The sequence below is a fragment of the Panthera pardus genome, unplaced genomic scaffold (genome assembly GCF_024362965.1).
Source record: "Panthera pardus isolate Hobbes unplaced genomic scaffold, ASM2436296v1 HiC_scaffold_7, whole genome shotgun sequence".
NCBI lineage: Eukaryota > Metazoa > Chordata > Mammalia > Carnivora > Felidae > Panthera > Panthera pardus.
Genome location: NW_026527002.1, coordinates 15,864,112 through 15,885,496, shown reverse-complemented (window position 1 = coordinate 15,885,496; position 21,385 = coordinate 15,864,112). Strand labels below are relative to the sequence as shown.

Here is a 21,385-nt window from a genome sequence, read left to right as displayed (position 1 = left end):
TTTTTTAAAAAGTAGCGTCCCTTATTTATTGTTTCAGATATTCCTAAGTGTACTAATTACTTTCAGTTCTTTTGATTAAAAGTGATAGAAAATCTAAGCTGCATAAGGAAGGAGCTAACTTACTGCTCACAAAACTGAAATGTTGGCAGTAACGCTGACTTCGGGTGCAGTTGAGTTTTCTATGGCTTACATGGTAACACCAGCACCTGGTTTATATCTTTCTAAACCTTACCTTTGTTTATTCTATTTCCATTCTCAGAGTCTTCGGTTATGGTAGAGAGAGACAGCAGCAGCTCAGCCTACTTAAGTTAAAGTTGCATGAGAATGAGTGAGGGCCTCTTTCCTGGAGTTCCTAGGAGTTCTCTTTCCATGACACCCAGTAGTTGTCTCATGGTACCTCACTGGTTCTGACTGGGCACATTCCTAAACATACTCCAATGGCTATAGGAGCAGAACCTAGGAATTTTGCACTAGGGGAGCTATAGCCATCTTTCTCCCACATGGTCTGTCTGACCATAGATTATAGGCCTAGATTGTGGATTGAACTCAAACGCATTTGAGACGTGAGAGCTCAGTGTAGTGAGGTATAGATCAACAGAGCAAAATGGGGTAACCACAAGGAAGAGGGGTCCTAGGCACAAAATATAACAACTATTTTTTGCAATCACATGGTTTGGAAAAATACAGAAGTTTTGAATATGTGGGGGCAAAGGTAGATGAGTGTTGGGCATTTTACTGAAATGGAGGGCAGTAAGCCAAGGACTGGCTAGTATGTAGCATACAGAGTATCTGTCTAGAGATATTTATGTCCCACTGTTACAGGTTGGGGGGAGGGGGCAGAGAAAGAAAACCATAGTGAGTAAAAATATCTCTGTGTTTATGCCTGAAGTTTCATCAATTTTGTAGGAACAGGGAAATATTGGGTGGATTGGGAAGATTAGAAACAGTAATCATTTACATTTTAATGGGAAATGTCCTAATCAGTTTTCCTATTTCTAGAAGAGATCACCCTATACTCACATATATAGGAACATAGACTATTTCTAGGAAGATGGAGACAAAACTTCCCCACACCACATCAAGGACTTCTGAGAGGAAGATGCCCTAAATAAAGGAGTATTTGAAGAAAGAGAAGTTAGAGGAAGAGGAAGACAAGTACTCCCACCATGCTGATGTCATTTTACCCTTCTCTCTTAGAGACGGAATCTCAGCTCTATTCTTCTTTCTCCTTCTTCCCCCTCCTTACTTTTCTAAGTTAAAGTGACAAGCAGAGGAAAGAAGGCAATAAATAACTAACATCAGCAATTAATAAGTCAATTTCTATACTCTATCTGCTCTGTGAACAGTTGTCAACACAGCGTGAATTTTCCTAACCAGTTTGTTTCAGTTAAGTCCAGAGATAAGCCCTTTGACTCATCCTCATGAGGACAAAGAATGGAATGAGTGGATTTTATCTGCTGAATTAGCTGGACGCGTCACATTTGACTTTAATAACTCTTTCTGTTTTCCTTCCTAAACCCACCGTGCACTTTGTTCTAATTGGAGTATTATTACAGTGTGACAGCAGGCCATCTTGTAATTCTTTTTAAAATTCTCTCTGCTTTGACAGCTTTGGTGTCTGGAAGCACAAATTTATTTGTCATTTGGAACCTGAGATATGGATCAGTCTTTCCTCATGGCCAGACCTCACCTGAAAAAGCAGCGACCAGGACAAGACTCTGGACAAAGTCTGCTGGTTAGGGGGCAGCTGCTCTGATGGCCACAGATACGGGGCTGTATGTAGACTCGTTTTGTCAAATAGACACGCTGGATGAGATCTCTAAGGTTATTTCCAGCTTTGACATTTTATCATCTGACAATGTGTAGGTTTTGATATTAACCAAGAATCAGTTCTGCTCCATTTGTTTAAAATAAATCTCTTCACCTGTTGGTCACACTTCTTTAGTGATGAGACCAGGTTCTACCGAGGGCAGAAGAGAAGGTGAAATCTGCAAGTCCTCTAGATTCCTTTCTACATTCACATGTGTTTCAACTCTGCTTTCTCTTCCTTCTACTAGACCATGAGTTGTTTGGGAACAGGAGCTGTGTCTTGTTAATCTTGCTTTTCCCAATGTCAAGCATGGTGCCTGCATTCAGGGGTATGTACTAAGCATCCGAACTACGGAACTGAATAATTCTATGTGACCTTCAAGTCTACCTTAAATTAGAACCTTTATGTAATTTGCTTTACTTTTTATCCCCTTACATTTGGAAAACCTGTTACTCAGTGTAATCTTATGCTACTTTATCTTAATAATTAAAAACATTAGCTTTATATTAAAGAGGAATTAGTTTCTTTTTTCCTAGTTGAGATGTCAATTTTCTTTAATATTCCTTTTGGGGAAGGGGAAGATTAGGGTTGCTAGATAAAATTCAGGATGCCAGTTGGGAATTTGAATTTCAGGTAAACAATGAATAAGTTTTTAACATAAATATGTCCCAATTCCTTTTTTAAATCTGAAATTTTAATTTAACTGGGTGTCCTTTTTAAATTTTCTTTCCTAAATTTAGCAACCCAGACTCTCATCCTGGTCAATATAATATTCTATCTTGAAGTTCCCAAGTATGGATTCCATAGAACCTAATGGAGAAGTGGCATTTTAGAGCCAGGATCACACTCAGAAGATATGACCTGTCCGGTCAGAACCTTTATCTTTTTATGGAATTATCTAAATTACAACCAGAGGTAAAAAATAGCAACTGAGAACACATATTAGTACCTGCTCTCCCACCTTTCTTTAAAACTGATTTACTATATTTATTATGCCCAAAGTACCAACCTGCTGCAAGGTGGTGATCTGACAATGAGTGTAGAAATACAAGTCCTCCTCTTTGTTCATGGGATTCTAAAACACAAATTTGAAGGGTCTCATAAACGTTCTCCTAATACATTCTTTTAAGTTCTCAAGTGGGAAAATGCTATACTTTCTCAGGTTTACTGGGGAATGAAGTTGGGGAGGGCCAGGCAGCAGAATTTTTTCCAGTTTCTTCAGTTCTCCAATATATACATTATAACTAACAAGAATTTCTATTTTTTTCCCCTGTATCTCTATTTTTTCCCCTATATCCCTTTCTGGATTTATTGCTGACCCTACAACTTGGGCACTCCAAGGAATGCCTGCAAGTCCAGAAATGGTCCGAGACATTGCAGCACGAACCAATAACAACACGTGACAGTGGGTTTGGCAGCCATATAAGAAATGTATCCCCACATATCACATTAGCATTCACCCTCTAGGACTGCACTCAGAATCTGACGAGGAATGGTATGCACGGTCCCGACACCAATTCCATTATGTGTGTTTTCCAACATCACCAAGCAATTCTCTGGCACCAGTTGGGAGTCCTACAATTCAACTCAGTTCTGACACTACCTGGAGATAGTGCCTCCTACCACACACTAAGGGCTCAGTCCCACAAGACTGCCCCCTCCACATAGTTCAGATGACAACTCCCAAGTCCAGGTTGTCACTAGTGTTTCTGACTGACCAGCTATAGATTGGAGGTTCTAAGGACCCCTTCCTTGGGTGCGATTGATTTGCTAGAGTGGCCCCTAGGACCCAGATAAACATTTTAATAACTAGATTACTGGTTTATTATAAAAGGATGTAACTCATGAACAATTAGATGGAAGCGTTGCACAGGGCAAGGTATAGGAAGAGGGTGTGGGGCTTCCATGCCCTTTCCAGGGTTGCCACTCTCCCTGAAAGGCAGCTCACCACTAAACCACCAACGCTGCACAGTTGCCACTCTCCCTGAATCTCCATGTGTTCACTTGGAAACTGTCTGAACCCTCTCTATCTGTGTGTGTGTGTGTGTGTGTGTGTGTGTGTGTGTGTGTGTGTGTGTGTGTTAGAGAGAGAGAGCATGAGTAGGGGAGAGGCACAGAGGGAGAATCTTAAGCAGGCTCCATGCTCAGTGTGGAGCCTGATGTGGGGCTGGATCCCACGACCCGAAGATCACAACCTAAGCCTAAATTAAGAGTCTGATGCTCAACTGACTGAGCCACTGAGGTGCTTCTCTTTTTGGGTTTTTAAGGAGGGTTCTTTACACAGGCATGGTTGAATAAAGCATTGGCTATTGAAACCCAATGTCACTTCATTAATAACAAAAGATACCTTTATTGCTTTCATCATTTAGGAAATTCTAAGAGGTTTAGGAACTCTTGTGATGGGAATGGAGACAAAGACCATGTATATATTTCTTATAATGACAATATCATATTCCCATTTCTCCTTTCCCTGTTTCCTCCTTTCCTTGCTCCCAGTTTTGTGAAGTGGAAAACCTCTGAAGTTATCCTACTCCTAGTTGACCTAGTCAAAATCAGGCTGGCGGTTCTTGCAGTGGGTGTTCCTATCTCTACTGCATAGTCACATCGCCAGGTGAGCTCAGGCGGAAGACCTTGAGGGCAAGGCATCCGTTGATGGGAACCCAAGCAGTAAGGACACCCTGCCTGTGATCGACTCCAAGACAGTGATCTATTTGATCTTCACTGCCTACCTGAAGGTACCCACCCACCTTTGTCCCACATTTTCCTTATAGAAACCTGGAAGTATTTTTGGCACTTTGGAGACAGTCTTTGAAATGATAGTCCACTGTCTTCTGTGTTGGCCTCACTGAAATTCCTGTCTTCTTTCACCACCACTCATTTCTCTGTCTTTGGATTTTGTCAGTGGTGAGTGACTGAACCTGGTCTGTTTCTATCCCCAGGACCAGGTGCTCTTGTACCTCTGTGCCCCAACTACAATTTCCCAGTGGAGGGACTGGGTTTGGAGTGAGGCCAAAATGCCATGTATATTATCTTTTAGAAAGGGGATTTTAAATTTCTCTCTCTCTCTCCTTTTTTTGTAGTGAATTTAATTTATTTAAATAATCTCTACACCCCGTGTGGGGCTCGAACTCATAACCACGAGATCAAGAGTCTCATGTGCCACTTACTGAGCCAGCCAGGCAGCCTGGGATTTTAACTTTCCTTTCTAAATTTTAGTGTAAGGTGGTAGAGATGATGCCAATGGTGTATATTAAAAAATTAGTTTTTTTAAGTGACCAATGCCTTAATATAGGATATTTATAATTTCTTTTATACTAACTGTTGCCTAAGCAGTGACAAAAGCATTTGTTTCCCTACAAGGTAACGTTTGAAAGCTAAATGATCTTAAACTTAAAAATAAATCTGACTCTTAGATGTTTAATATAATATGTTAGAACTAGTATGCCATATAAATTATATTTGTCCTGTCAAATAAATGGCCTTAAACAATCGATAAGTTCATATCCGGCATAACTTTGGGGGAAGGACTTTAGATTTGCCTGTTCCTGAGCTTTGACTGAATTACCTCAGTAATCCACAAGATGGCAGCAGAGAAATGTTCATTTAAATTTATCATCCACAGAAAGGTTGTTCTAAGTTCACTTTAACAAAAAATAGACTAACCTTTGTCATGTGGTTCTTTCTGAGCATAGAGTAGCCAGCCAAATGACTTCTCAGGTTTTTTTATGAGAGAAATACTGAGGATTTTCTTTTCTTTATTCATCTTAAAGTTGTTCACCATGCTCGCCATCTTTTGCAGTGTCAGGTCTGAAAGTGGTGCAGTCAACATGCTGGACGATGTGTTTCTGTCACAGCATTCTCTGAAGTAATCTCAGGAAATCTGGGAACAATATACTTTGGAATCTTGCTGTGTTCCTTGTGGTGATTAACAACCCACTGTCATTAGAGCAAGCAAGACAATGAAAGAACGTGGCTTTCGGGTCTTGGGGCCTGAACTTATCTTGGTGGGTATTGTGTGGGTAGGGCATGAAGAGAGAGAGTACTTTGCGGGAAGAAGGTATTTCCATCTAGGCTGCAGCTTTCAACTAAATTTATGTTTACATTACTGGCTTTGTTTTCACTTATTTGTTTGAGTGGGTAATTGGAGTTAGCAATAGATGGTTGCAGGGGCTTTTGAGTCAGAAGGAAACAAATTGTTTTCCTGTGAATGACCTCTGTTTTCTCATTCTAAGATCACGTATTTCTTATGAAGTGATAAAAGGCATAATGTGAATCTGTTCTATAGGCGTGATTAATAACAAATTAATTGTTATTACCCTGTACCATTTATTACTTTGGATTTTATTATGTCCAAAGCTTGGAGAACTTAACTACATGTACACGTGCATACACACACATACTTATGAATGTGGTTTTTGTTCGTAGTAATAATAAATGCTTGCTGCAAACTTTTAAAACATATGAGAATATGTGACGTAGAAAATGAAGTCTCCCATAATCCCCTCAGGTGGTTTGTTAATATCCTCCTAGGTATTTCTTCACGTATAAGCAAACATTTTTAATGAAAATTTTTAATGAAATGAGATTGTGCAGCACTGGTACTGTTTTGCAGCTTCCACTTTACATTTACTTTATCATGGACATCTTTCTATGTTGAATTTTTATAGGCTATATATCATTCCAAAAGTATGTTGGTGATGTAATTTTTTTAAAAAAATTTTTAATGTTTACTTATTTTTGAGAGACAGAGCATGAGAAGAGGAGGGGCAGGAGAGAGGGAGACAGAATTGGAAGCAGGTTCCAGGCTCTGAGCTGTCAGCACAGAGCCCGATGCAGGGCTTGAACTCACAGTTTTGTGAGGTCATGACCTGAGCTTAACCGACTGAGCCACCCAGGTGCCCCTGTAATTTCTTAAACTACCTCAATTGATGAATGTTGTTTTCCATGTTATTCTTGTTGCTACAATGACAATGTTATATGTTTATCTTTGTGTCCTTAAAATCTAAACTTTTGGCCAAACAACATTTTCAAAACTGGAACACCACCTTTGAAATTAGTAATAAAATCCTACAGCTACCTTGTAGCCAGAATGGGCAGAGCCTGTGCAATAGACATAGGAACAGGTTGATAAGGTCTCCTCTTTTTTTAAATTTTAAGGTGAAGCCCATGCTTGAACATTGGCAGCAAAGGACAGAAGAGGTGCTTTCCCAAGTTTTTAAATGTACTATATAGCAGTGATATTTATAAAAGCCCTCCTCTTTCCTTGGAATGTCTTTACACCTGTGCCGCCCTGACATTGCAGGTTCCCCGTGTAACTAGTGGAGCAGGTGCTGGCTTTTATCTAGACAGCCAGGTAAAACTGAAATGTGCTCTCCCCAGGAACCGTCCTTTCTGTGATTCCTCCATGGTGCCAGAGATCAAGATGCTGAAGGCTTGAAGTCTGGGAACCCAGGGGCAGGGTATTCTCAAGGAGAGAGACAGGACCCTGGAATGCACCCCCTCCCGAGGTCCAGCAAAGCCGGGTCTGTTTGCCTTCAGGGTACAGCGGAAGACCCATCTGTTTACTCAGGCATGTTTCTGAGTGGTCGCCTTATGGTGGCTCCCCTCACCCACCAGCCCGGGGAGTAGCAGCATCCTCTTGTCATCTTTGCCTCTTCACACGGAGGGGCTAATGCTGGCAAAGACAGTCTTACAATAGGGGTTCTCTGCCAAAGGATCCAGACTCTTATTTATTCCACGTGGCGTTTGATCAACATTGTATACAAATGGTAGGAACTAAAATCGAAGATGCTGATGTTTAACATTTCAAATTCGGAACTCTTTTTCAAGTCTGATTGTTATTTTTATTATTTATTGAATCGTTTATCTCACTAGTTTCATAAGCTGAGGATCTAGGGCCTTAAAAAAAAATCTGGTTTCTTATGAACGGGGGAAAAAGACCTTGACACCAGACGATTCTAAGATTTGCAAGTAAGATCGTTAGAAACAACTTTTTCTTAGCATGTAAGGCAGCATCTTGTCATTATTCTTGCACAATAACTCATCTTCTTGTTCCACTTTTGAACTGTGTCTCGTTCTATACTCTGGACTGCTCACTGTGTGTCTGGTGTCTCAGAGTCCCTTTTAGGTTATGAATGCCCTGAATACATTGCTGTTTGTGACTTTACAAACAAAATAGCGCAGCTCTGCTGCTTATGAGTGAAACATGAAAAAGGCAACGGGGTGCCTGGGTGGCTCGGTCGGTTGACCGTCCGACTTTGGCTCAGGTCGTGATCTCACAGTTTGTGAACCAGAGCCCTGCGTTGGGTTCTGTGTCAGCATGGAACCTGGAGCCTGCTTCAGAGTCTGGGTCTTTCCTCACTCTCTGCCCCTCCCCTGTTCATGCTCTGTCTCTCTCTTTCAAAAATAGATAAACCTTAAAAAAAAAAACAAGGCAAAAAACCCATGAAGGTGTACTTCTGCTCCATACAGCCTGTGTTTTATATATCCTGTATCTCTGTGAATTAATGCTTTGACTTCATTCATTCAACAAGTTTGCTTTGAGTGCCTGCTATGGGCCAGGCACACCGTTCTTGTCACTGTTTTGTGAAAAAAATAGACGAAAGTTCTTGCCCTCAGGGTACTGAATTAAATTTTTTTTGAATATTTATTTATTTTTGAGAGAGACAGAGACAGAATGCAAGTGGGTTAGGGGCAGAGAGAGAGGGAGACACGGAATCCAAGGCAGGTTCCAGGCTCCGAGCTTTCAGCACAGAGCCCGATGTAGGGCTCAAACTCATGAGCTGTGAGATCATGACCTGAGCCCAAGTTGGATACTCAACCTACTGAGCCACCCAGGCGCCCCCCAAAATTTTTTTAATGTTTAGTTATTTATTTTTGAGAGAGAGAGAGACACAGTGTGAGAGGGGGAGGAGCAGAGAGAGGAAGATACAGAATCCGAAGCAGGATCCAGGCTCTGAGCTGTCAGCACAGAGCCCATGCAGGGCTCGAACCCATGAGCTGTGAGATCATGACCTAAGCTGAAGTGGGATGCCTAACCAATTGAGCCACCCAGGTGCCCTCAGGTACTGGATTTTTAGAGACAGCTAATAAGCAAATAAACCAGTCTTAGTATATTAGACAGTGATCAGTGCCAAGGAGAAAAAAAAAATAGGAAAAGGGAATGAGTTGTGTTTTTAAGTCAGGATATGCCTTGCTAATCGGATGAATAAGATGGCCTTTGAACAATGACTTGAAGGAAAGGATAAATGGGGAAAGAGGGCTCCAAGCAGGAGGGTTAGCACATGCTGACACTCCAAAGCAGTAGCCAACCTTGCGAATATATGGCTGGAGAGCACTCAGCAAGGGGGGGAGAATATGATGTGAAGTTAGAGAGGGAAGAGGGCAGACTGTAGTCTAGGCTCCGGAGGACTTTGCTTTTACTATGAGTGACTTGGGGAGCTGCTTAGGGTTTTAAACAGAGGAGAGAAGTGATTTGATTATATTTTTATTTTTATTTATTTATTTATAAATGTTTATTTTTATTTTGGAGAGAGAGGGAGCGAGTGTGAGTGGGGAAAAGGCAGAGAGAGAGGGAGACAGAGACTCCTAAGCGGGCTCCACACTGACAGCACAGAGCCCAATGTGGGGCTTGAACTCATGAACTGTGAGATCATGACCTGAGCTGAAGTCGGACAATTAACCGACTGAGCCACCCAGGCACCCCATTTGATTATATTTTTTAAAGGATCAGAGGAACTCCTGGTTGAGAACAGAGTGCAATGGGACAGCTGAGATCCTGGAGGTGACTGCCCCAATCTTAGAAAATGGGGTGCTGGCCCACCCCAGTCAGTGGCACTGAACATGGAGATTCTGTATATATTTTGAGGGTCATGCTGACAGGATTTCCCGATAGTATGGGATCTAACTAATAAGCCTCCATGGGAAGGGAGAATTTCTGAAACTATTTGAATAAATGGAGAAACAGAAGAAGAAACTGGAAGGTCAGAGTAGGGAGAGATCATTAAGGAGATAAGCCTGGCAAGAAGGGGAGACTTTGAAACACAGAAGGAAGCTAAAGAATTCAGCTAATTCATAGCGTCTTGATCAAGTATACAGTGAAGACTTCTGACAGGATCCAAAGGCCTGTGAGACTGTGTTATGGCTTAGAGAGTGAAATTGTCCCATTTAAAGCAAAACACACCAAAAATACCTTTGTCAGTAGTAATATCGATAATATAAAGGCAAAGAATGTTGAGAAAATTATAATAAATTCAACAAGCCTGTAGTGAGTAAGAAATAGAAGGGAAGGCATGTCATAACATTTTGGTACAGAAGACATTGGCAAAATTTGGTGATTTAGTGTTGAGAGTATGGGATAGAAGATAAATTCAGTACTTCTCCAAGTTTCCTGGTTTGTAGTTTTAAAGAGATGTTAGCAGTTTTTCTAATACTTGGAAATTAGAACAAGGGAAGGGTCATGAGTGAAGAGTAAATAACGTGTCTTTTGAGAAACGTTTAATGGAACAGACCTTGTAGAAAGAGTAGGAGGCAAAGTATATAAAGTCAGAGGAGGAAAATACAGGGTCAAAGTAGACTGGGGGTTTACCAAGTTTAGGTGAAATAATAGGCAAAGAGCAAATGATCTTCTCTTATTGTAATTAGAAAAAGGAAAGAAAGGATCACCAAAATGCTTTTAGATGATAAAAAGCTCCAGGATGGGGCTCCTGGGTGGCTCAGTCGGTTAAGAGTCTGACTCTTGATTTTGGCTCAGGTCATGGTTTCAGGGTTATGAGATCGAGCCTAAGTTGGGCTCCCCACTGGGTGTGGAACCTGCTTGAGATGCTCTCTCTCCCTCTCCATCTGCCCCTCCCCAGCTTGCACATGCTTTTTCTCTTTAAAAAAAAAAAAATAATAAAATAAAAAAAAAAAAAGCTCTAGGAGTCTAGGAGAGGAGAAAGAGAAAATAGGCAAACTCTGCTGGAAGCCAATTCAAATAGGACTCTGAGAAGCCCTGTAACATCACAAATTATATAGTGGTTTTAGGTGGGGTCTCTGGACCGTGGGAGATAGAAACCCAATTGGCAAGGATGCTAGAATATCATCTTCAAGGATTGGAGATGGTGTTTTTCTATTTATTTATTTATTTATTCATTTTATTTATTTATTTATTTGTAAATTTTATTTTTTTAATTTACACCCAAATTAGTTAGCATATAGTGCAACAATGATTTCAGTATTAGATTCCTTGATGCCCCTTATCCATTTAGCGCCCCCCACCACCACCACAACCCCTCCAGTAACCCTCTGTTATTTAAGAGTCTCTTATGTTTAAGAGTCTCTTATGTTTTGTCCCCCTCCCTGTTTTTATATTATTTTTGCTTCCTTTCCCTTATGTTCATCTGTTCTGTGTCTTAATGTCCTCATATGAGTGAAGTCATATGATATTTGTCTTTCTCTGACTAATTTCGTTTAGCATAATACCCTCTAGTTCCATCCACGTAGTTGCAAGTGGCAAGATTTCATTCTTTTTGATTGCTGAGTAATACTCCATTGTATGTATATGCCACATCTTCTTTATCCATTCATCCATTGATGGACATTTGGGCTCTTTCCATACTTTGGCTATTGTTGATAGTGCTGCTATAAGCATGGGGGTGCATGTGTCCCTTCGAAACAGCACACCTGTATCCCGTGGATAAATGCCTAGTAGTGCAATTGCTGGATCGTAGGGTAGTTCTAGTTTTAGTTTTTTGAGGACCCTCCATACTGTTTTCCCGAGTGGCTCCACCAGCTTGCATTCCCACCAACAATGCAAAAGAGATCCTCTTTCTCTGCATCCTCCCCAACATCTATTTTGCCTGAGTTGTTAATGTTAGCCATTCTGACAGGTGTGAGGTGGTATCTCATTGTGGTTTTGATTTGTATTTCCCTGATGATGAGTGATATTGAGCATTTTTTCATGTGTCGGTTGGCTATCTGGATGTCTTCTTTGGAGAAGTGTCTATTCATGTCTTTTGCCCATTTCTTCACTGGATTATTTGTTTTTTGGGTGTTGACTTTGATAAGTTCTTTGTAGATTTTGGATACTAACCCTTTATCTGATATATTGTTTGCAAATATCTTCTCCCATTCTGTCGGTTGCCTTTTAGTTTTGCTGATGGTTTCCTTCACTTTGCAAAAGCTTTTTATTTTGATGAGGTCCCAGTAGTTCATTTTTGCTTTGGTTTCCTTTGCCTCCGGAGATGTGTTCAGTAAGAAGTTGCTGCGGGCAAGATCAGAGAGGTTTTTGCCTGCTTTCTCCTCGAAGATTTTGATGGCTTCCTGTCTTACATTGAGGTCTTTCATCCATTTTGAGTTTACGTATGTGTATGTGTTTGTGTATGAGTTGTGTATGGTGTAAGAAAGTGGTCCAGGTTCATTCTGCATGTCGCTGTCCAGTTTTCCTGGCACCATTTGCTGAAGAGACTGTCTTTATTCCATTGGATACTCTTTCCTGCTTTGTCAAAGATTAGTTGGCCATACGTTTGTGGGTTGGAGATTGTGTTTTTCAATACTCCTGGGAATAAGTTTTGGATGGAACAGGAGAAGGGAAAGGTGCAAGCATAAATTAGGATGAGGGAAGGGACATCCATGAAGCTCATGCCTATTTTTAAAAATTATTATAAATAACCAGTTGATGAATAAAGTCCACCAAATATTTGCTGTGACAGGGCATGCAATGAACATCACTGCTACGTGGAAAAACATTTCACCTCCACAGGGAAAGGAACACCTTGCCTCAATAACTGCTTGCCTAAAATTTATTTATTCACTCATTCAACAGAAATTACATAGGCCCCACTGTGTGTCTGTCATTGAACTAGATTCTGAGGATACAAAATTGAATGAGACGTGAACCTTATCCATAAGATATTTGGAGTCTCACTGGGAACAGAGACATCAAATAATCAGTAATCAAAGTAAGTAAATCACTTGGTCTTTGAAATCAAATAGACAACATTTAAACCCCTCTTTCACCACTTCCTGATTCTCAACCTCCTTATCTAGAAAACTGATACCATTTCTGCCTTGTATTTCAGGTGCAGGGGAACAACATATTTCAAGGCAGGTGGCCACAGAACAGCGTGATCAGTAAGAAGTTTTTTTTTTTAATTTTTATTTGATCAGTAAGAAGTTTGAGAAAATCAGATAAGGGCTGTTCTGAAAGAGACCTTTGACTTTTTAAATCTGTGGAATATACTTATTGAAAATACCGATATTTGCTAACCACATTATTGCCTATCATTCCCAGCCCTGGCTCTATAAGACCATTTTCATGTAATCTTTATTTCAGCCAGACTGTTAATTACTGTTCCTCTAAACACTCTGCTCTTTCCAGCTTCTGAGCTTTCCCTAGGGCGTTCCCACCTTAGCATCTTCTTCTTTTTTTAATGTTTATTTTTTATTTTGAAAGAGACAGAGTGTGAGTGGGATAGGGGAGAGACAGAGGGGGAGAGAGAGAATCCCAAGCAGGCTCCATGGAGCCTGATGCGGGGCCTGAACTCATGAATCGTGAGCTGAAATCAAGAGTTGGACGCTTAACCGACTGAGCCCCAACGTCCCTGTCTTATGCATATTTGTATCCCCTCAGCACTTACTCAATGTCTTATATGTCTTACACATAGTGGATGACATCTAAATGTTTGTGAAGTTGAATTTGGTGAGGCAAGCCATTCTTGTCTTATAGCTACAGAACAAGAGCTAATCTGTAGTTGTAAAGGTTCTGGATCATTGAATGAAAGCTGCTCTTTCAGCAGATCATAATTGTGCAAAGCTGTTAAGTGTATACTTTTGAAAAACAGGTTTTGCTGTGTTACTGAGTTCATGTTGCCATGACAACCTTAACTTTTGGCACTTTCTGAATTTAGTGTCCTACTTAATTTCCTGTGTTTGGCTCTGAGAGACCATATTGTTCTGTCCTTTTCGTTTGCTTTTACAAATCTTTGAACTGAAAATCATTTATAAATTTATTTTATTTGCCTTATTAGGTCCTTAATAGGATCCTAAGACTGGGGACTTGGTCGATTACCTTTGGGATCCCTGATAGCACCCAGGAATGCCCTATACTTTTTAGACATTGTGTGTGTCAATATACACTGTAGATGAATTGAGAAATTGTTGGTGCAGTAGGGCAGAACAATGTTTGTCCCAAAGATGTTTAAATCCCAATCCTTGGAACCTGTGAATATGTCACCTTAGAAAGTAAAAGGGGCTTGCAGAGGTGATTAAGAATTTTGAGGGGCTCTTGGGTGTGGCTCAGTTGGTTGGTGTCCAACTTCACTTTGGCTAAGGTCATGATCTCGGGGTTTGTGAGTTCGAGCCCTACATTGGGCTCTCTGGCTGTCAGTGCAGAGCCCATTTGGGATCCTCTGTCTCCCTCTCTTTCTGCCTCTCCCCCACTCACCCTCTCTCTCTCTCTTTCTCTCTCTCTCTCTCTCTCTCTCTCAAAAGTAAGTAAACATTAAAAAAAAAAGAAAAAAGAATTTTGAGACAGGGAGGTTATCCTGGATCTACCAGGTGGGCCAATGTAATCATAAGGGCCTTTGTAAGAGGGAGGCAGGAGGAATAGGGTCAGTAGCAGGAAACTGATGATGGAAGAAAGGGGTTGGAGTGGCATGAAGGAGCCATAAGTCAAGGAATGTGGGAGTTTCTACAAGCTGAAAATGTCAAGGAAATAAATTCTCCCCTGAAGTCTCCAGAAGGAATGAAGCCCTGTGTCCACTTTGATTTTAGACTCCTGACCTTCAGAACTGTAAGACAATAAATAAATATGTTGTTGTAAGCCACTTCATTTGTGGTACTTTGCTGTAATAGCAATCGGGAACCAGTACAGTTGGGTTACTGCTTTTAACAGGTTTCTAAGACCACTTAGCGGAGTGAAGTGAAAATCCATCTGGATGTATTTTTTGGCTCAATTCCAGACAACACTACTTCTAGTAGTACAAAAGGGTGAAGTAGGAAGGAGGCATGGAGATGATCTTGTTAATTACAGTGTAGTTAGTATCAGAATTCCAGTAATATATGAGATGGCTATAGAGTTATCTTTAACCAATTCATTGAGTTTACAACTGTCATTCACTGGGGCGCCTGGGTGGCTCAGTCGGTTGAGCGACCGACTTCGGCTCAGGTCATGATCTCATGGTTCGTGAGTTTGAGCCCTGCGTCAGGCTCTGTGCTGACAGCTCAGAGCCTGGAGCCTGCTTCCGATTCTGTGTCTCCCTCTCTCTCTGCCCCTCCCCTGCTCATGCTCTGTCTCTCTCTGTCTCAGAAATAAATAAACATTAAAAATATTTAAAAAACATAAAACTAAAAATAAAAGTGTCATTCACTCAAAAAACTTGTATTGGGTGTCAGTGACTGCTAAGCATTGTGCTCTATGCTGGGCCCCAGGTCAGACCTCACAGGGGTCACAGTAAGACCTCCTGGGGTTAGCAAGGCCTTGGACTCATGAGTGTGTAGGGCTTCAGAGGACGATATGACTCCGTTTATTGTGAGGTGGGAATTTACATGTCAAGCCACCTGTCAAAATCCAGTGTTCAGGATCCATGCAAACCTTCACAACAGGTCTTTGCAATATTGAACAGGCATTGCATCCTTTAATGGAGCTTTTTACAGATACTGATGCCAGTGCCCCATCCTTGGAGATTTTGACTCAGTAGGTCTGGGGTAGGTCTGGGAATCTACGTCTTAAGTCTATGGTGTCCCAAAATGTTGAACATTGCTTATGTGTTAGCGCTTAAAACTACTCAGTCCTAAATGGGCAACATACTAGTGATCGTACTGTGAGCAGCATTTTTAATGTGTATTCCTGAGAACACATGTTCTCTAGCATGGTACGCCCACACCAGTTTGATGACCTTTGCAAAACAATGCATAGTACATTACTTTTTTGGAGGGTCATGATGGATATTTGCACATTAAAAGCTCTAAGTTGGGGCACCTGAATGGCTTAGTGGGTTAACTGCCTGACTTTGGCTCAGGTCATGATCTCACAGGTTTGTGAGTTCAAGCCCCACGTTGGGTTCTGGGCTGGCAGTGTGGAGCCTGCTTGGGATTCTCGCTCTTCCCTCTCTCCCTACCCCTCCCTAGCTCGCATCTGCTGTCTCTCAAAACAAATAAATAAACTTAAAAGTTTTTTTAAAAAAATATCTAGATTTTCCTAGATTAAAAGAAACTGCTTAACTCTTTTTCACCCATGTTTTCCAAACTTACTTGACCATTGAACTGCCTCATCATGTACTTTTAATTAAATATGCTGTGCCATGAATGCTTTCCAGGACACACCCGAGAAAACACTGATCTAGAAAAACAGAGGTAATAATGGCATTTGCCTCATTTAGAAAGTACCAGTTTATGTGTGGGGATCTCTGCAATTATCATAAACATACATATGATGCATCAATTCACAGGAAAAACAATGGCCACAGTATTTCCTAACCTAGAGAGTCCATTTAAAAGTATATATTTTAAGTCACAGAATCATGGAGCTTCCATCCAGATGGTCTTTTCCGTATTGATCATGGGTGGGAGGTTGACATTCCCAGAGTGCTCTCTGCTTCCCACATACTCTGCATGCTTTATCTTACTTCCATTTTATTGCTACTCTATGTATTACCACTACCATTTTAAAGATGAAAAAGCAGAGACAAAGAAGTTAAATGGCTTGACTGAAATAGACACTTATTAATTCCACTCCTGTTCTTTGCACAGTACTGTGTGTTTTACATGCAGTGTCTCATTTAATCCTCCCTCAGAACCTATAGGGTAGGCATTAGTGTGAATGAACTTGTCCAAAGTCCCTCAGCTCATATGTGACAAAAATAAGACTGTCTCCATAGACCATAGCCTCCCCACTACAACAGGTTATCTTCCTAACTCCCAGGGTACCCCATTTTTGTCTTTTCAGGGTGTAGCTAAAGATGTAGATGTTGACATAGTATGAGATCGATGAGTTAGGGCAGAAGCAAAGTGTACAATTGAGCAAAAGAAGTTTAAGTCCTAAGAGGAGTGAATGCCACCAGCAAGGAGAACAATAGAGATATTAGAAACTGAGTCTTAATCAGGAACAAGGGGAAAAGTAATATCACACGTAAAAAATACATTATGTCAGGAGATCCAGTTATCTGGATTTTAATTAAAATCTTTCTATAGGGGCGCCTGGGTGGCTCAGTTGGTTGAGCATCTGACTTCGGCTCAGGTCATGATCTCGTGGTCTGTGAGTTCAAGCCCCACATCGGGCTCTGTGCTGACAGCTCAGAGCCTGGAGACTGCTTCAGATTCTGTGTCTCCCTCTCTCTCTGCCCCTCCCCGACTCGTGCTCTGTCTCTGTCTCTGTCTCTGTCTCTCTCTCAAAAATAAACATTAAAAAAAAAATCTTTCTATGTGTTAAAAACACTGCCTTTTTTTTTTAAGAGTCCTTTTTCTGAGTCATAGTTTCTCAAATTCAGTTGTTAGAGTCAACATCTGAACAACTCCGAAAAACACAAGTGCTTGGTGACCACATGGACAGTTGTCCCGAGGCATGTCAGACAGAAGTATGGGATCTTCTTGTGACAGCAGCATTGATTCAGAGCAACAGGAACAGCCAGCAAATGAAGCAAGTCAATAAGAAGGCTAGACCCTAAAGTGAAAAAAAGGTCTGTGCAAAGTTTCACAAAATTCTGGAGTATTCATGTGAGGAACTAATGAATTTGTCATATAACTTCTTTCCGCCAGCCATTCACACGTGAAGTAACCACAAAAATCAGTAGCAATGCTCAGTTAGGAAGGGTAATATTTCAGGTAGGACTGCTGGAGATTGACATAAGCGTCTTCTTTCTGCTTCTGAAATTATTCGGATGTGTTCTGGTCCTCACAACTTCCCAACATCCCCAAATTATATTTTGTTACAACTTTTCTGAAGAATCATTTGCAGAGAAATGAGCATAACATTTTAAGGCAGGCTCCTCATGTTTCCCTTCACCCATAACTCAGGCTCACAATTGGGAAATTGTTTTTTTGTTGTTAGCATTACTACCAAAGAGAAGAAAGGGAACAAGTTTTAATATTTTTTACTTTTGTAGTAAAAGGACTGAAACTGTGAGATGCCTCCTTTCCTGATCAGAAGGGGTTTTCATAGTCCTTCGGATTGGGTGACTCAGGGTTTCTCCTCACATTTATCTTATAATGTGAGAGAAAGATCATTTCTGAAAAATGTTACCCTTAGGTGTCTCCTTAAAGAATTCCTTAGAGAATCCAGTGTGCATCTTCTTTATTGCTTTACGAAGGACAGAGTAAAAATGAGCAATGCTCATGCATCAGGTACTCTGGTGAGCAGGACACAGCTAGAGACAGTCAATGTGAATTCTCACTCTGCTGTGGGCTTCTTAGGGCAAGTAAGTCAGCTTTCCTGCTATCTCTCTATGTCATCCTTTCTGTCTGTAAAATGAGGTCATGCCAGTAATCCAGCTCACAGAGCAGTTGTGAGAGAAATGAATAAAAGCAACAGTATTGTTGGGTCTTTATATGAAATGCCTGCATCCTAGATTTTTAGCAAGACTTATTATTATGGTCACAAACAAATGTACATTAACATACTACCAGGCACCATTCACTAAAAGTTGGTAGGGAATGGAGTGCCTGGGTGGCTCAGTCAGTTAAGTGTCCAACTTCAGCTCAGGTCATGATCTGCTAGTCTGCTGATTTGAGCCCCGTGTCAGGCTCTGTGCTGACAGCTCAGAGCCTAGAGCCTTCTTCTGATTCTGTGTCTCCCTCTCTCTCTGCCCCTCCCCAACTCATCCTCTGTTTCTCCATCTCTCAAAAATGAATAAATGTTAAAAAAAAATTTTTTTTTAGTTTGTAAGGGAATAAAACTATTTGTGTTTCAATCAATGGTGCAGAAAAAACTGGGCATCCAGATGTTTAAAAAATGAATAAAGATACAGATCTTGTATCCATCATAAAAGTAACTCAAAATGGACTGTGGACCTAAATGTGAAATGTAAAACTATTAAACTCCTAGAACATAACATAGGAGAAAAATCTAGATGACCTTGGGTGATGACTTTATAGATAAAAGCACTGAAGGCATGATCAATGAATGGAAGAATTGATAAGCTGGATTTCATTAAAATTAAAAATTTCTGCTCTGCAAAAGACAGTGTCAAGAAAAAAAAAAAAGCCACAGACTGGGAGGAAGTATTTGCAAAGACTGTTGTCCAAAACATACAGAGAACACTTAAAACTCAACAATAGGAGAACAAATAACCCAATTAAAAATTGGCCAGAGGCCTTAATAAACACCCCAGCAAAGAAGATATACAGATGGCAATGATGCATATGAAAAGATGCTCCATATCATATGCCATCACAGGAATGCAAGTTAACACAACAATAAGATACCACTACATACCTATTAGAACGCCCCAAATCCAGTACACCAACAACAGTAAATGATGGTGAGAATGTGGAGTTAATAGGAAGTCTCATTACTGGTAGGAATGCAACACGGTACAGCCACTTTAGAAGACAGTTTGGTGGTTTCTTGCAAAATTAAACATACTCTTACCATATGATCCAGTAATTATACTCTTTGGTATATACCCAAAGGAGTTGAAAACGTATGTCCATACAAAAACCTGAACATGGATGTTTGTAACACTTGTATTCATAATTGTCAAAATTTGGAAGCAACCAAGATGTCCTTCAGTAGATGAATGAATAAATATGTTGTGGTACAACCAGACAGTGGACTGTTATTCAGCACTAAAAAGAAATGAGCTATCAAGCTATGAAAAGACATGGAGGAAACTTAAAAATGCGTATCACTAAGTGAAAGTAGTCAGTCTAAAAAAGCTGCATATTGTATGGTTCCAACCATGTGACATTCTGGAAAAATCAAAACTATGCAGACAGTAAAAAGATCAGAGGTTGCCAGGGGTTTGCGGAGGTGAGATAATGAGCAGAACACAGAGAAACTACATTTGTCCAAACCCATAAAATGTACAATACCAACAGGGGATGAACCCTAATATAACTATGGTCTTTGGGTGATAATGATGTGTCAATGTAGATTCTTCAATTGTAACACATGTGTCACTCTTGTGGGGGATGTTGATAGTCGGAGAGGCTATGTATATACCAGGAAAGGGAGTATGGAACTCTGTACCTTCTACTTAATTTTGCTGTGTACCCAAAACTGCCTTAAAAAATAAAGTTTATTAAAAAACACCTTTTGTAAGTGATAGCTTCACATCTTTCTTTCTTTCTTTTTTCCTCCTTTGCTCCCTCCCTCTCTCTCTCTTCCTTTCTTTCTTCCTCCCTCCCTTTCTCCCTCCCTCCCTCCCCCCTCCCCCCTTCCTCTCTCTCCTCCCTCCCTTCTTCCCTCCCTCCCTTCCTCCTTCCCCTTCCTTCCTACGCTTCCTTCTGTTCCCTTCTCTTTTGTCTTCCCTTCCCTTCCCTTCCCTTCCTCTCTTTCTCTTTCCTGTAAGCTCTAGGCCCAACATGGGCCTTGAATTCATGACCCTGAGATTAAGAGTCACATGTTCTACCAACTGAACCAGCCAGGAACCCCCACCCCTTAAAAAAAAAATCACATTATTCTTTAATATAAGGACTTCACTATTCACACATATTAAGTTGTACATAAGCAGATACAACTCTTAGTAAATGACAAAGCTACCTCTATCTGTCATTTAATCTGTCAATTCCCTAGTTGTTAGAATAGTTCAAAATCACTCAATGAAAATTAAAAAATATTGAACAATTGGTATACAGGTTAGTGTGAAAACCAGGAAACATAAAACTTAGCTTATCCTACAATTTCAGATTTCTTAACCCACGTGTATTGGACCATTTGCTGAGCTAGGGCTCTGCTAGGCTCTGGCAGTAAGTCATAAGGTTCTCCTTACATATTTGTCCCATGTAAATATATATCATAATCGTATACGTTGCCTATAAATTCATACTCACTTAGCTGAGTTATAAATGTAATTATACACTACAGTTATTCATTGCCAAATGTTGCTATCAGTGTTCCAGAAGGACTGGGTTTTAGACGTTATAAAGTCTATGTCCATTCCTATGTGATTTTCGTGTATCTTCTGTGTTGATAATCTGTCTTACCCAAATCTCAGTTACTGTTTGCCACTTGCTCTTAGTATGTGAATAGTCTTTTCTTCAGTAGGATTCCTCCTTTCAGCTCCACCTCCTTACATTCTTTCTTCACTGTTCCTGCCAAAATAATTTTCTCTGCTTACCAATTGATTTGACAAATGTACTTGTTATCTACTACTGTGTAACAAAATATCACAAATTTCAAAATGTGCTTCAAAAAGCACTGATTTATTAACCCACAGTTAAAAAAATTTTTTTAATGTTTATTTTTGGGAGAGAGACAGAGTGCGAGTGGGGAGGGGGTACAGAGAGAGGGAGACACAGAATCTGAAGCAGGCTCCAGGCTCTGAGCTGTCAGCACAGAGCCCAACATGGGACTTGAACCTGTGAACTGGTAGATCATGACCTGAGCCGTGAGATCATGACCTGAGCCAAAGTCGGACACTTAACTGACTGAGCCAC

The 21,385-nt window shown here is 40.6% G+C and overlaps 2 long non-coding RNA genes across 2 annotated transcripts in view; one reads left to right on the top strand and one right to left on the bottom strand.

The window, feature by feature from the left end:
- The window catches only part of LOC128775308 (uncharacterized), a 10,292-nt gene extending 7,971 nt beyond the window's left edge, over positions 1-2,321 (top strand). The window contains exon 2 of the long non-coding RNA XR_008419941.1: positions 1,610-2,321. This is a non-coding gene — a long non-coding RNA (uncharacterized LOC128775308). The remainder of the gene's footprint in view (positions 1-1,609) is intronic.
- LOC128775309 (uncharacterized) overlaps positions 1-21,385 on the bottom strand; it is a 21,615-nt gene extending 230 nt beyond the window's left edge. The window contains exon 1 of the long non-coding RNA XR_008419942.1: positions 21,330-21,385. This is a non-coding gene — a long non-coding RNA (uncharacterized LOC128775309). The remainder of the gene's footprint in view (positions 1-21,329) is intronic.